We start from the raw sequence: 14,634 nt of genomic DNA, 5'->3' as shown, positions 1-14,634 counted from the left end.
CATTGGGCAGATGGCTCGACTGGCCTTTATCTGATTAGGCTGAAAAGCACTTACATATTTGCTTTTAACTCTATTATTCACTTCTTACTTTTAAAAAATGCTTTAATCCTAACTTTTATAAAGAGAAACGAAGCGGCATCATTTCACAGTCACTTTGAAGCTGTTTGCACTTCCAGAATGTACTTCCAGAGCATATCTGAATGGAACTCAATTTTTTTTAAACCTACAAGGATGATTTAATTGATTATAAACTATAATGATGGCATTCTAAAACTTAGTGGTCTATGAAAGGCTTCTCACATTTAAATATTTTATAAGTGAGACAGAATGAGAATGAATTAACACTTCTTTGCTACAGATGCCCCAAGTTTAGAAAGAAAAGAAAAAAGAAACTGAGAAGGGAAGACAAACGGGAGGCGAACGTTTCCCAGTCTTTAACATCACGCATCACGGCAGCCCACTTAGAATCCCTTATGTCGAAGGAACTGGAGTTTGCGGGATGGGAGCATAGCTTTTGCAGCTTGGCGAGTACAGTGTGGTGGAGCCGCACGCCTAGAATTGGGCATAATGGGCAGAAACTTCAGTGTCCAAGTTTTTTGGAAACCTTAAATTCCCCTCTCCACATTTTACTACCCCGCCTTTTGCCATCTCTAAGAGCAATCAGATTCATACTGAATGAACAAGAAAAGCTTAAGATCTAAAGGAGAAACTACAATTCAATACAGCTTAACCACTTGCTGTATGAGAAAAGAATGATATACATGGTTGACAGGACATAATTGCTCCAGGCGGGAAAACAAACATTTCACAATTAGTTGTTTTGATCATTCATAAACAAAAAGTTAAGGTTTGACTTCCTAGAAGTCAGAAACCTCAACTTCAAGTATCACTCCCACCACCAACTACTCGGCCGTATCCTTAAAAAGGTCCAAATCCATTCAATTACTCTTTCCTCATCTGTAAAAGGACATTTAACGCTGCCTGCCTCCACCACAGGGAGGCTCTGACAACCATTGAAATGCGAGGATTTCTTTTACGACCTACTCTGAAAAAGCCGTTTTTGTTCATATAATTTATTATTTAATTCGTTTCTTTACTCACAAGAGTAACACATGTTCATGGCAACAAAATAAAAATATAAATGGTTCAAAAAGATATAAAGGAAAAGTTCCCACATCCTCCTCAGCTCCGAGTCTCATTCCCCAAAGGTAATACCATATATGTTTCCTATATGGCCTTCCAGAAGTATTCTGTGCATACGTACGAATATCTTCTCTCTACACAATGGAATAATACTATACTAATTTTTCTGAAGTAATTTTTCCCTCCATATTGGATGTTTTCCATATCTACCTCATTCTTCAGCAGCTGCATGGTATTCCTCTGCATAGACATACCAAAATTTATTTAACCAGTACTTCTTAATAGAGATTTAGGAAGGTGTTTCCAGGTTTTCCTTATTTTATACAAAGTTGCAAAGAACAATCATCTACTTACATTTGCTATCTCTCGAACACATCTGTAAGATAAATTGCTAAATATAGAATTGCTGGACCACAGGCTAAATTTTGATGCCAAATTGCCTCATTGATGGGTTGTATCAACTCCCACCAAGAGAAAAGAAGAGTAAAAAGAAAATGTACAATAGAAATTACACAATGTCATAAACTATTAGGACCTTGATAAAAAAAAAAAGAGACTATCCAAGTTCAGCCAATACTGAATACTATCAATACTTTTATAAAAACAGTTTTAAAGGTTCTTTCTGTGTATAGTTTCATTAGGAAGTTTATCTCCAAAGAAATTAACATAGATTTTTAAATATATTTAAGCAACCTAATTTATGTTTCCACCATCTCTCTGAAGCAAATAAAAAACCTACAATTTCCATTTGGGAAATGGAACAAAATTAATAATAATAATAGTAATTTAAAAATTGAGGCACAAGAAATGCTCTGTCCTAGGTTAGTCCTGACCTAATTTTACTGCATAAAGAAACACTGCTAAAAAGCTGGTGTACTTTAATTCTTCCCTGCTAGGTTCAAAAATAAAAAGATTTCTCTGATACCATTATTCTATACCTGGAACTAAAGTGATACATTTTTATTAACAAATTCTAGTTTAAATTTAACAAACATGTACTCTTGCCAGTTCACTGCTAATAGTTTAGGGAACAGTTAAGAAAAAAACAGAGAAATAAACATCGAAATTTCCTATGGAATCTAACATTTCAAATATAATTTAAAAAATACAGAATCAGCTTTAAAAAACAACTTTTCTATGTAATAATTGACCAAAAAAAATGGCAAAGGCACAAGTGTTGAGAACTCCAGGGTATAGACAAAACAAGAATCTAGCCTGAATAATATATAAAACCAATGAGTGAAAAACAGATAAAAACAGAACAAGCGGCCAGCCCAGTGGCGTAGTGGTTAAGTTCGCACACTCCGCTTCAGCAGCCCAGGGTTCACTGGTCCAGATGCCAGGTGCAGACCTACACACTGCTCATCAAGACATGCTGTGGCAGTGTCCCATATACAAAGCAGAAGAAGACTGGCACAGATGTTAGCTCAGGGACAGTCTTCCTCACCAAAAAAAAAAGAGAGAGAAAGAGAACAAAATAGTGAAATAGGGTTCTATAGACATAAGACTTCTGAAGGCTATAATTCCTGTTGTATTCTCACAGTTAAAAAAATCTGTTGTTTGCATTAAATTGGAACGTTTAATAGATGTAGAAATAGGAGAATATAAAATGCAATGTGATTTAAAGCTCTTTATATAAATCTGGCCCTTGTGAGAGCAATAACTTCTCAGTTCCTGAGCTTTCAACCACCAAAAGAAGGTACTTCGAATAGTTTAATAAAGGCAAATGAAACACAAAGGGTTTTCCTGACCTGAGCTCCCAAAATGACACTCTCCATTTACCTTCTAAATGCAATCACTCATTCAACATTTACTGAACTTTTTCCAAAAATCGCAGTGCTGTATCGTGTACAGGCCTTCAAGTAGCTTACAATTCATGAAGGAGACATACAAGGAAATAATTAACTACAATAAAATGAAGGATAAGAGCTATATGTACAAAGTACAAAATTACTGAGGAAAACCAGAAGCTCCACAAAGAAAGGTGGCATTTGAACTGAGCATGTAAAGATAAATAAGATTTTGAAAAATGGAAAGTGTGAAAAACGTAATATACCAGAGTTTAGCTTTCAAACTATAGAAATCAATTCTGGCTAACTTAGGCAGAAAGGGAATTTACTAAAGGAATTTCAAGTAGCTCATAAATTGATGAGAAGTCTAGAGGCTGAAAGAAAAAAAAAACAAGCAGGAAACAGGCAGCTGAGAACTCAGCCACATAACGGAGACAGACTAGTTAGGATGCCATGGTAACCGCCACAGTGAATAATCTCCAATTGTCCTACATCTATATGTCATTGCCTCAAGATTCAAGCCTAACAAAGGACATTATGGGTCAACTGGCAAAATCTTAATAACGTTAGATGATAGTATTGTATCAGTGTTAATTTCCTGATATTGCTAATTGTGCTGCAGTTATGTGAGAGATTTCCTTGCTTTTAGGAAATAACACACTGAAGCATTTAGGGGTAAAGGGACAACACATCCTACCATTTACTCTTAAAGATTCAAAAAATCTTTAAGAAAAAAAAAAGTGTGTGTATATATGGAGAGAAATGGAAGGCGAGAGGAACACGTACCTGACCTGTCCAAACTAAGCTGATCAGCTTCCCCCACAAAGCCTGTGTTTGTATTTACCACAGTACATGCACCACAGAATCCCACCACCCAGGGATAATCCCTCTTATTCTTACATCCATCATCATGCCCGCCTGTCTTGGCTGATTTTATAATCAAGTATATTTGTAGAATCCTCTTTTCAAAATGGAATATGTTTATGTTTCTGATAAAATACAATGTAAAAAAATCTGAATAAAGGGAAAGATAAAGTTCCACATAATCCCTATATTTTCCCCACTTCAATCACAGATTAACTGTTGGATATGTATAAATATCCTTTCAGGGTTTTAAAGGTATGCATATATCTAGAATTTTCAGATAAATACAATATTGTCTTTTTCTCCTTAAAAGTCTCACTATGACATTTTTCCAGTTTTATATCAAAAGGATGTACAGCAAAATGTTAACAGGGGTTATTTCTGGGTGGTGATATTAAAGGTAATTTTTTTATTTTCTTCTTGGTATTTTTCTGTTATTTAACAGTAAAACAGGCAAAACCATTAGCCTCAGGAGATACTTGTATCTTTGATACAAAAGGGAAGGAAAGGAAACATTAACTTTGACCGCAAGGGGAGGCATCTTGGAAGAGGTCATACTTGAGAGAGGTTTAGAATTGAAGACATCACATAATGGAGACCATGACGTATGTGGATCCATCACATATCAGTGGACACCATCCAGGACGTAGTAAAAAATATAAACTGTAAATTAAGTGCCAAAATCTTCAGAAGAATGATGTAAATGCCTCATGAAACAATAAAATATCACATTTGACTAAATAATTAAATTAGTTTTTGCCTTCTCAATATGCTCTTTGTACACGTGATCCATCCCAAGTTGACAGCTTCAGAAAAAAAAGTCTCCCATATTAAACATTAAAAAGTCCCCCAGGACATTGTTTAGTCTTCAGAGAGCTCTGTGTTTTGGCTGAATCAAAAATTCTGTTCTTCCAGGGAACAGAACTCTGGCCAACACATAACAGAGTTAAAAAGAGACATGTTTTGTCACAAATGAACGAAGAAGTTTCCAACAATTGGAAAGAATGGCAATGGCTGCTTCAAAGAATAGTAGCATAGAAGCACTTCCAGAATGGTGGAGTAAGGACCTCCAAAAACCCATTCCACTACAATAGCAACAAGAACACTGACAAAAATTGCCCAAACCAACGCTTTCAGACTCTGGAAATTAATCAAAACCCTGCAACAATCCAAGGAGCATTTATTCAAGAAAAACAGCTAAATTTCTGTAAGAACAGCAACTTGCCCCATTTCAATCCCACTCTACCCAGCTCTGCGGTAGCTTTGAAAACCAACAGCCTCACAACTATGGTGACTGTAAAAACCAGTGGCCTTGCAGCCATTGGAAAGGGTAGAAAGCTTGCCAAAAGCCCCTCCCCAGAGAGCTGTCACCATTTGACCTCTCTGGAAGCTCTGTGAAAAGCTCCATTCTCAGATCTTGTCTTTATTTGACCAGACTTAGATCTCACTCTGTGTAAACAGTCCTATAGCCAGGGAGTTTGTAAAAAACAATCAGCAGCAAAGGTTTAAAATCACAACTGCCTGAGGCAATGATACCAGGAGGGGTTCAAAAGAGACTGAAAAACAAAACAAAAAAATAAACCTGTAAGGTAAAACTGGGGAATGAGAGGTCCAAGAGGGCTTTGTAAAGCTTTGACATATTCCTGAGAATCTAGAAGACCCTGCACATATGCAAGCCTGTAGGCATGCCCAGGAAAAGATCTGAAAAGGCCCTAATCTCTTACCTCAGGCTAACCTTGAGGCTCTACACAGGAAGGAAGTCAAGGCTAAGGCAGAGTTGTAAATTTCCTGATGGAGCATTAAAAACATACCCAACAACACACACAGAGCCCCTTGGTAAAGGCTGGGAAACTCAATGCTTCAAAGCTTTTAGGGAAATTTTAAATGGAGAAAGATAATTTCTTATGCAATAAGTAATACAAATTCTAAATATTCTATAGCTGTATATGTTTGCATGTGAATAAGTGTGTAGTTTTGCACTTGACCTGCATACTCTAAGAAAAGAAGACTCTGCACGAGGGAGGACAGCAAGGAGCAGAGTGACTACAGATATAAGAACTACCCTTGATTGTGTTCATCTAGTTTCAATCTTTACAACAACTTTGTAAGGCAGACACTCTTAATCACCCTTTACACCTCAGGAAACAGGTTCAGAAAGTTTAAGGAACCTTCCTGAGGTCTTACAACTAGTAACCAGGGAGTTGGAAGGTAGAATTCTAATCAACCTGCTAGACTCCAAAACACACATTATTGACCACCATGTGATATCTCCCCCTGAAAGATGAAAACACACACACACACAGGTGGAGGAAAAAGGAAAGAAAGAAAGGGACACAGGGAAAAAGCAGAATACTTGGTAGGTTCTGAAAAGTTATGCCCTAGTTATTCATTTGTCTATAAACTTATGTTATCCACTACCTTGAAATAATCATTACTATTTGTCCATAATTCTTCAACTCTAATACTTAGGCTTTCAGAGATACACTTCTGCATGGGATCACCGAGGTGTCACCCACCAGAGTGGACACTCATCCTCGGGCTTCAACAGCACTTTCCCCTTTCCTCCCTGACCCCCAAGAAGCCAAGTGGAAAACAGATGAGGTGCAAACTTACAGGCCCCCTCTCTGCCAAATCTGTCTAAAACCCTCTATTTTACGTCTACTTCCACATTATAAAAATGAGAAACAAGTCAACTTGTCTGCTTAAGTTTTCCCTCCAATATATATAAAACATGTGCTCCTAAAATAGTATTTTCTGGTCACCTCTCAATTCGATGATTGTCTTGCCTATGAAGAAGAAAAAATACTTTTTAAAACTTAATAGGGATCATTCTACAAAATCACAGTACTACTGACATAAAAAAGGAAGCGGCAAGCAAAAACACAACCTGGTAGCGGGGTGAAGAACAGTAAGGAAAAATAGGAAGCCACGCTTCATCTTTAGAAAAATACTCATTTTTCAACAAGCTTCGCTCCCAGAAAACTCATAACTTCTTTGGAAGGACCTGAAGTTTGTGTATCTGTAACAGGGATTAAGCCTTCTTCAATAATATAAAATAAGACTAGGCTTTAATTAGCTCAAATCTTAAATTAAGACACGTTATTTTATTATCAGTCCTGTCGTAAAAGGAAAAAATGAGGGTGAAATATCCAAGTTCTCAATATCATGATCCAGCTACTGGGATGTGACCTTTAGATTCACAATTGAACTACAGATTCAAGATCCACTATTTAATGAAATTCATACTGCATTAAAGTTTGAGAATGAATACTAGCTAAATATTTTACATTTTCTCAAATTGCAGCTGTTAATGGTCCTTTCAAGGCAGAGATTATAGAAATCTAAATACGGAATCTAAATCACAGAATACACATCCATTAACAAAATCTCTCAGCATTAGAAACTTCCCACAGCTAAATACTGAAATGGAGGAACCACAGCACTGATAATCCGAGAGTATATAAGAATTTTTGGTAACAGTCTTGTCATCTCAATTATGCTTTGCTTAGGTTAATATTAAAATGTGCCTGCTATCTCTCAACGTGAGTTTGACTTGGTACTAAAGAAATATGGATCATACGTATTTGTATCAGTCCTTAATAGCCAGAGGACACAAAAGGAGAATTGAATATGTACAATAGGGAATTCATTCTATCAATCTCCTACATATTTTTTAATATTCATGCTGTTTGCACATACCAGTGATGTGACATGGATGGTAGGAAACAACATACTTGGGAGCGTCACTCTTTACAGAAATTGTCTTTTTAAGTGATTTAAGGCTGACAGACATCAGATTAGTCAAATTCTAAACACTGCATCCTAGCAACATCAGGATAAAATTAAGCACATTGATTTGTACTTCTTTCCAACATCCTTTGGCAAAATCCACTCAGAAGTTAAATATTACCTATAACAATTATCCATGCACTTCCCCATGACAGCTTTATAGAGATTTCCAGACTAACAAAGTTGTTATTTCCACCCAAAAGGAAAAAAAAAAGTATTAAAGCATTTACTCTTAGTACCTCAACACACACACAGATACACACACACACACAAACAAATGGCTTCTAACAAAAGGAAATAAAATTTTAAAGAGAATGAATCCAGTGCCCTAATAAGCTAATCGGGAACTTCTACAAAATAGAAATAATTATGTGCAGCATGGTCTTTATTTCTCCTGCTGGCATTTCAAAGCGCATCAGGAAATAGTGACATCCGAATAGAAAACACCTGTACAACCACTTAAATTAATTTCTAAAAAAAGCTTAGTAAGTGAGGCTGTATTGTGGTTCTCTCTAGAGGTCGCTTTTTGCCCAGTACTGTGGAAAGTAATCACTACTTTTTCTGGAGAAAACAGGACAAAAGCAGCAATGGCTTAGTACCGAATTCCCCAGGAAACGTAGCCTAGTGGGCTCGAATTTGAGCTTGCCATTTTCCATCCTAGCAGCATTTTAAAACAAAGATAGGAATACTATTAAGAATGACAAAAATTGGAAACCATATTCTGCAAATGGTGCATAACCTCCCCCAAAATCCAACCCTCTTAGTGAATTCATGCAATAAACTCTCTTATTAAGGAAAAAAAAGGTAAGTAACATGATCTTTTTTTTTCAATTTTGAAGGCTGGACAAGGCACAGCCCCTGTTCTCAGAGACAACAGATTTGAGGTGGACTCAGACAAGTACAGCACTGGTTAACAATTCAGAATCAAGGGGCCAGCCCAGTAGCACAGCGGTTAAGCTCGCATGTTCCGCTTCTCGGGCCCAGGGTTCACCAGTTCAGATCCCGGGTGCAGACGTGGCACCACTGGGCAAAAGCCATGCTGTGGTAGGCGTCCCACATATAAAGTAGAGGAAGATGGGCACGGATGTTAGCTCAGGGCCAGTCTTCCTCAGCAAAAAGAGCAGGATTGGCAGCAGTTAGCTCAGGGTTAATCCCCTCAAAAAAAAAAAAATTCAGAATCAAGGGCAGTGGCAGGATAATGCAGCTCAGACGAGGGGCACCAAACCCAGAAGGAGGGAGGGCTCAGGGATGAGGAAATGAGGACACAGTCCTGGAAGTCATCCCTGAAAAGGAGATCCTGAACGGGGCCTCTGACAACCACACAATGAGCAGAGCCTTTGGATATTGACTTCCTCTGCTCCCTGGCATCACCTTTTCTCACAGGGCTCCACACAGGCTCCTGAGAAAGGAGAGCTCCTAAGTAAAGTGATCTTAGTCAGGAGGATTCAAAATGGAGTATGCACACAGCGGGGATTCGTGAAGATTTTCCAAAAGGTATATGAGCAAGGATGCTTGCAAGGGAATCAAAGCTCCAGATACTCAATGTCCACGCTCTATCCTGAAAGAAAAGAAAGCACCGGAGGACAAGTGACCCCTTCTCAGCCATTCTCAGTCTGACTGTGGTGCATTCCCTGAGGCCCAAGCAAAGGGTAATTTTAAATATAGGTGTAGATGGTGAGAAAGTGCAACGCTCAAGACCCAGTAACAAGTCCTTTTGCAAATCAAGTAGTTTCCAATCCCCTGCTTTCAACAAAATTGAAGGAGGACCTATCTAGTTGTCAGCTGACAGATCATTAACATTTTTTATAATAATGATTTTGGCATATAATTTGAAAGGTATTCAAAGAACTGAGTGACACTTATATGACAAAACTCCAACCATTCCCACCTACCTATTTATGAGAACTATGTTTCTCAGTGTTTACAGCTATAAAAACAAAAATCAGGAAGAGATTTGACAGTGAATCCTGTCTTATTCAGGCAATAAGTAATATTCACCCATGGCTACCTAATTAAACTCATCAGGAAAAATGAGATGCATTTACAATAAAATTTTACATTTCTGTTTAACAATTTCTAATTAAAATAAACTGTACATTACTCAATGTAATAATTTAATCGAAAGGAAAAAAATTTTATACCCAAGCCTTAAGGTTACAAGACATTTTTTTAAAAATCAAAATTCGTTACAGGGAAGCAGACAGGGTGATTACTAAAAGATTTTTCATGCTTGAAAATATATTACACTGGATAAAGCTCGATAGGAGATGTGGAATTAAAACACAAGTTAAAAGGAATAAGGGATAATGTAAATCTCACTGCTAAAGAGCTTATTAATGTGATTCTTAAATGGATAATGGTAATTATCAGATGACTAGAGTATTTAGACTCTATCCATGTGCAAGAATGATGTGACAGTTCTATTTAAAATGTCAATATATACAATATGCTGGAAATTTCATATTCTGAAACTGAGTCACTGATTAAAAATGTTAGATATAAAAGCTCAAGTACAAAGTCATACATAATTTATCAAAATGTTTTTAGGCAGACTATAAGCAGAAAGTTTCAAGGATCAGTTGCCTGTGTTGATAATGACATGTGAAAGTGAAATAATGGTCAGTGAGAAAAGCAGACCTCTAAACAGTATACAGGGGGCCGGCCCCATGGCCGAGTGGGTAAGTTCATGCGCTCTGCTCCGGCGGCCTAAGGTTCGCAGGTTTGGATCCTGGGGGCAGACCTATGCACTGCTCATCAGGCCATGCTGTGGTGGCATCCCACGTAGAAGAGCTAGAATGACCTACAACTAGGATATACAACTATGTACTGGGGCTTTGGGGAGAAAAAAGAAAAAAAAAAAGGAAGATTGGCAACAGATGTTAGCTCAGGGCCAATCTTCCTCACCAAAAACAAAAACAAAAACCCTATACATTAGCAAGGCTCAGGACGCCAACATAGTGTCTGAGCAGTGGTTTGCAGCAGCAGGGGAGAAGGCCAATTCATGGATTACCAAGAGCTGATCGTAAAGCAATTTTCTTTGAGAACACTTAAACACATTCAGTTTCTAACCAAACTTGCTTCAGCCTTTCTGAAAATAGGGGAAATACAGTCTAGAGGCTGTTGTTTGAGTTTGAGCTTTAATAGACTCTCAACCTCTCTCTGGCTGACATGATGAGGGTGAGTCCTTACAGCCACAACGAAGGAGCAAGTGCCTTGGAAACTTGACAGCAACTTTGATTTGGCATCGTTTCTTCTTCCCAGTTCACATTAAGCTCGAACATCAAAGTCAGAGATTCCCCTTTTATAAGTGAAATACAGTCATGCACCACATAACGGTGGGGATACGTTCTGAGAAACGAGTTGTTAGGCGGTTTCGTCATCTTGCGAACATCATAGAGCACACTTACACAGACCTAGATGGTGTAGCCTCCTACACACCCAGGCCATATGGTACTAACCTTGTGGGACCACTGTCATACATGCGGTCCGTTGTTGACTGAAACATCATTATGCGGCACATGACTGTAGGAGCAACGAAAACGTCAAAGGCATCTAGTATTAACTATTACTCAGGCAAAGGATTTATATTACTGTTTGCAAAGCAAAAGTTTGGTCAGAAAAAAATGCTTCCAACTTCTACTCTCCTTAAAGCAGCTAGAAACAGCTGTCATCTTTCACTGGACGTAAGTAATTAAAAAATGAATAAGAGCAGCTTCTAACATATAAACATGGAGCAAGAAAGCAAAGATCCGCTGACACCCACAGTCACTGAAGATGGTCCCTGTATCACCTTAGAACGTTATAATCATATCGAGTCATCAGGAAAACAGGAATATGAAAAGGATCGCTCAGTCCTCCACACATCCCCTTTTCAAATCTCAAAGTCCCTCCCAGAGGCAGTTTAGGGTAGTAGTTAAAAGAACCGGTTCTGGGGCCGAAATGCCTGGGGTGGTCCAGGCTCTGCAATGTGGCGGTTGAGTGAGACTGGAGAAATTGTTTAACCTCTCCTAACTGCGAGTTATTTAACTGTGCTTCCATTTTCTCCTTTCATACTCAGTGCTCAATAAATGTGAGCTACTATATTTATTACAGGGAGGAAAAAATAATAACTCCGGGGACTGCGAATAGGCCTTGACTTCCTTTCTGCTAATAGTTCATCAAAAAGATAAATATAATACTAAACAAATTTTAACATTTGAGTTTTTTTAAGTTAATCATTGTATCAGGTACAATATCATAATTAGCCTTCTGATACGTTCACCCAAACTCCGTAGGCTTGGGGTTCACAGCATCTACAGAGGGAACGACTCAGAGCAAGAGACTAGCAGATGCAAGGATTTCAACTAAGCTACCTTGAGCATTGCCTCAAAGTTACCTTCAGTATTACCTACCTCGAAGTTGTTTTGCTTAGTTTTCTTTTGTCTTATTTCCCATATATAAGGCACATATATGTAGTGCTCTAAAGTAGAAAGCAAGCAGCCCTGGCGGTCCAGTGGTTAAGATTCAGAGCTCTCACAGCCTCGGCCTGGTCTCACGGCCTGGGCTCAATTCCTGGTCAGGGAACCGTACAGCCCACCTGTCAGTTGTTATACCATGGTGGCTACTTGTTACTGTGATGCTGAAAGCTTTGCCACCAGTATTTCAAATACCAGTAGGGTCATCCATGGTGGACAGGTTTCAGCGGAGCTTCCAGACTAAGACTAGGAAGAAGGACCTGGCCACCCACTTCTGAAAAAAACTGGCCACGAAAACCCTATAAATAGCAACAGTGCATTATCTGATATAGCGCCAGAAGGTGAGAGGATGGCGCAAAAATACCGGGCAGGGTTCTGCTCTGCTGTACACAGGGTCTCTAGGGGTCAGAATCGACTCAACGGCACCACTAACCAAAAGCAGAAAGCAAAGGGCATAAACAGTATTAAACTCTGGGGTTAGCCAACCGGTCCTTACACAGGTAAGGCTCTGCTGTGAATTTTTTTCTTTCTAATCATTTCAATTAATCTCCATTTGGGGCACAAATGAGTTATATGAGATATGAGAACAAGGAGGCCTCAGGCAGGGCAATCAATCCTGTCCCATTTAATCTCTAGGCACCAAGAATGGTATTCTCGTAAACCTAAATATAAACAGTACTTCAGAATCTGAAAAGCAGAAGGGACCTTAGGGGTCACCAACTCAAACCAAAATGAAGGAATAATCTTTCCAAAATCTCTTCGTCCAGCTTTGCCTGAAAATATGATGTAGCGGTAACAGTGGTAAAAGCTAAAAGCAGTGGTGGCTGCAACTGTCATTTATGCCCCAGGCCCTGTGCCAAGCATTGACATACACTGACACATTGAATCATTAAACTGTGAAGTGAGAAAATCCTAAAAGAAAATGTAAGATGGAATTTTTAAGACCACTCCAAAAAAGGATAAAAGCCTAACATTTTAATAGAATGGGTTATAAATGTTAGCATAAGTCAAAAAAATATATGGTTCATTCTCTAAATGATATAGCATCATTTTACTTAATTTACTTCAAGATGAGTAAAACAGAAGCACCTTCACTCACTCAGTTCAACGGGTTAAAGACACTTCTTATTAGGCCTGTGTGCCAGACACTTTAGTAAGTACCAAAGGGACCATTACTACAAGTACTGTTAAAACACCATCCCTGCAGCCAAGAGCGTCTACTTTGTTCTCAGCAAAGCAGTGACTGGTTGACAGGAACGTGAGAGATAAAACATAGAGGAGTCAAGGGCAGCTTGGTGGAAATCCCAGCTCTGCCACCAGCTATGACAGCTTAGGCAAGTCAGTGAACCTGTACAAATGAAGATTTTATATATACAAAATAAAATTGTTTACACAACTTTCAGTTTCTTAAAAAATAAGTTGTCATAAAATGCTATATAAAGTTTTTTTACATATACATGAAATAATGTTATAAAGACAAAACGTGATACATCACGTGCACTAGACAGACTTGAGTCTTCTTCATTTCCTCGTAAGCTCGCCCTAAGAATTTCTTCATACCTCACTCAAATTTGACTTATTATCTACCTTAATCCTAACAGGGTTAAATATGTCACACTTAGTTTTAAGTTTTATAACTTTTTCCAACTCCATTTCTGTACACAACTACTATCTCTAGGGACGTCTGACCTACTACACCCTTATGATATTACAAATATTTCAGTAATAGGAAATTTTGCCTCAATCGGAAAATATAATAACTTTTTAATCTATGTGCCTGAGAATTCAAAATATAAAGACAGTTTTTAAGTTTTGTACCACAAATGTTAAAATAACAGCAGAATGGCTCATAAAGACAGTAATCTAACCCCTTGAGCTGGGATACCAGTAGAGTTAGAGTTCGCCCCATATCACTGCCTGCTCGGAGCTGTAAGAAATTTCCTTCTATGAATGTGGGAAGCAGACCGATCATACTGCTATTAAAATTCAGACCTGCCTGCTGAAACATTTACACACTGAAAATTCAGGAAGACGAAGGCTAGTGATCCTCGATTCCTACACATATACAATAAAAGAAAACTACGCTATTTTAAAAAAAGAACTGTGCATCTGATGCTGCCCCCAAATACTAGAGTCCGTCAGGGGCATTCTTTCAATAAACATTTATTCTGCGCCTACTGTGTACCACGCACTGCACAGGCAGTGAACAAAACAGACCAAAAAAGCCTTTCCCTTCTAAGAACAGGGATGACTCCCCGTTTTAGAAGGCTGCCCAAGTCTTAGCACCTGGAGACCGAGCGATGGGCGCGCCCCCACGCCACCAGAGTTAATCACGCTGACACCCACCCGAACCCAAGAGCCCCCTAGCCTTGCAGCCCGGACACTCAGCCTCACCCCGGGTCCTGAACCATAACGGGCCCAGGATCCCCAGGCCAGGCTGGGGAAGCCCGCAGACCACGCCCTCCCAGGCCCCGCCGCGGGGAGGCGGCCAGGGGCGCACGCTCGCACGCGCCACGTGCACACCGGCGCGCGCCCCCGCCGCCCGTCCCGCGCAGGCGCCGCCGCCGCCGCCCGGCTCGCGCGCGCCCCGCAGG

At 39.1% G+C, this 14,634-nt stretch overlaps 1 protein-coding gene across 1 annotated transcript in view; it reads right to left on the bottom strand.

The window, feature by feature from the left end:
• Positions 1–14,634, bottom strand: part of AVEN (apoptosis and caspase activation inhibitor) — a 162,598-nt gene that overhangs the window by 147,388 nt on the left and 576 nt on the right. The gene's annotated exons all lie outside the window — the stretch shown is intronic.

This window comes from Equus quagga, chromosome 2, assembly GCF_021613505.1.
Source record: "Equus quagga isolate Etosha38 chromosome 2, UCLA_HA_Equagga_1.0, whole genome shotgun sequence".
In the NCBI taxonomy this organism is placed as follows: domain Eukaryota; kingdom Metazoa; phylum Chordata; class Mammalia; order Perissodactyla; family Equidae; genus Equus; species Equus quagga.
The sequence above is the reverse complement of the archived record's forward strand: the minus strand, read 5'-3'. Positions and strand labels throughout refer to the sequence as shown.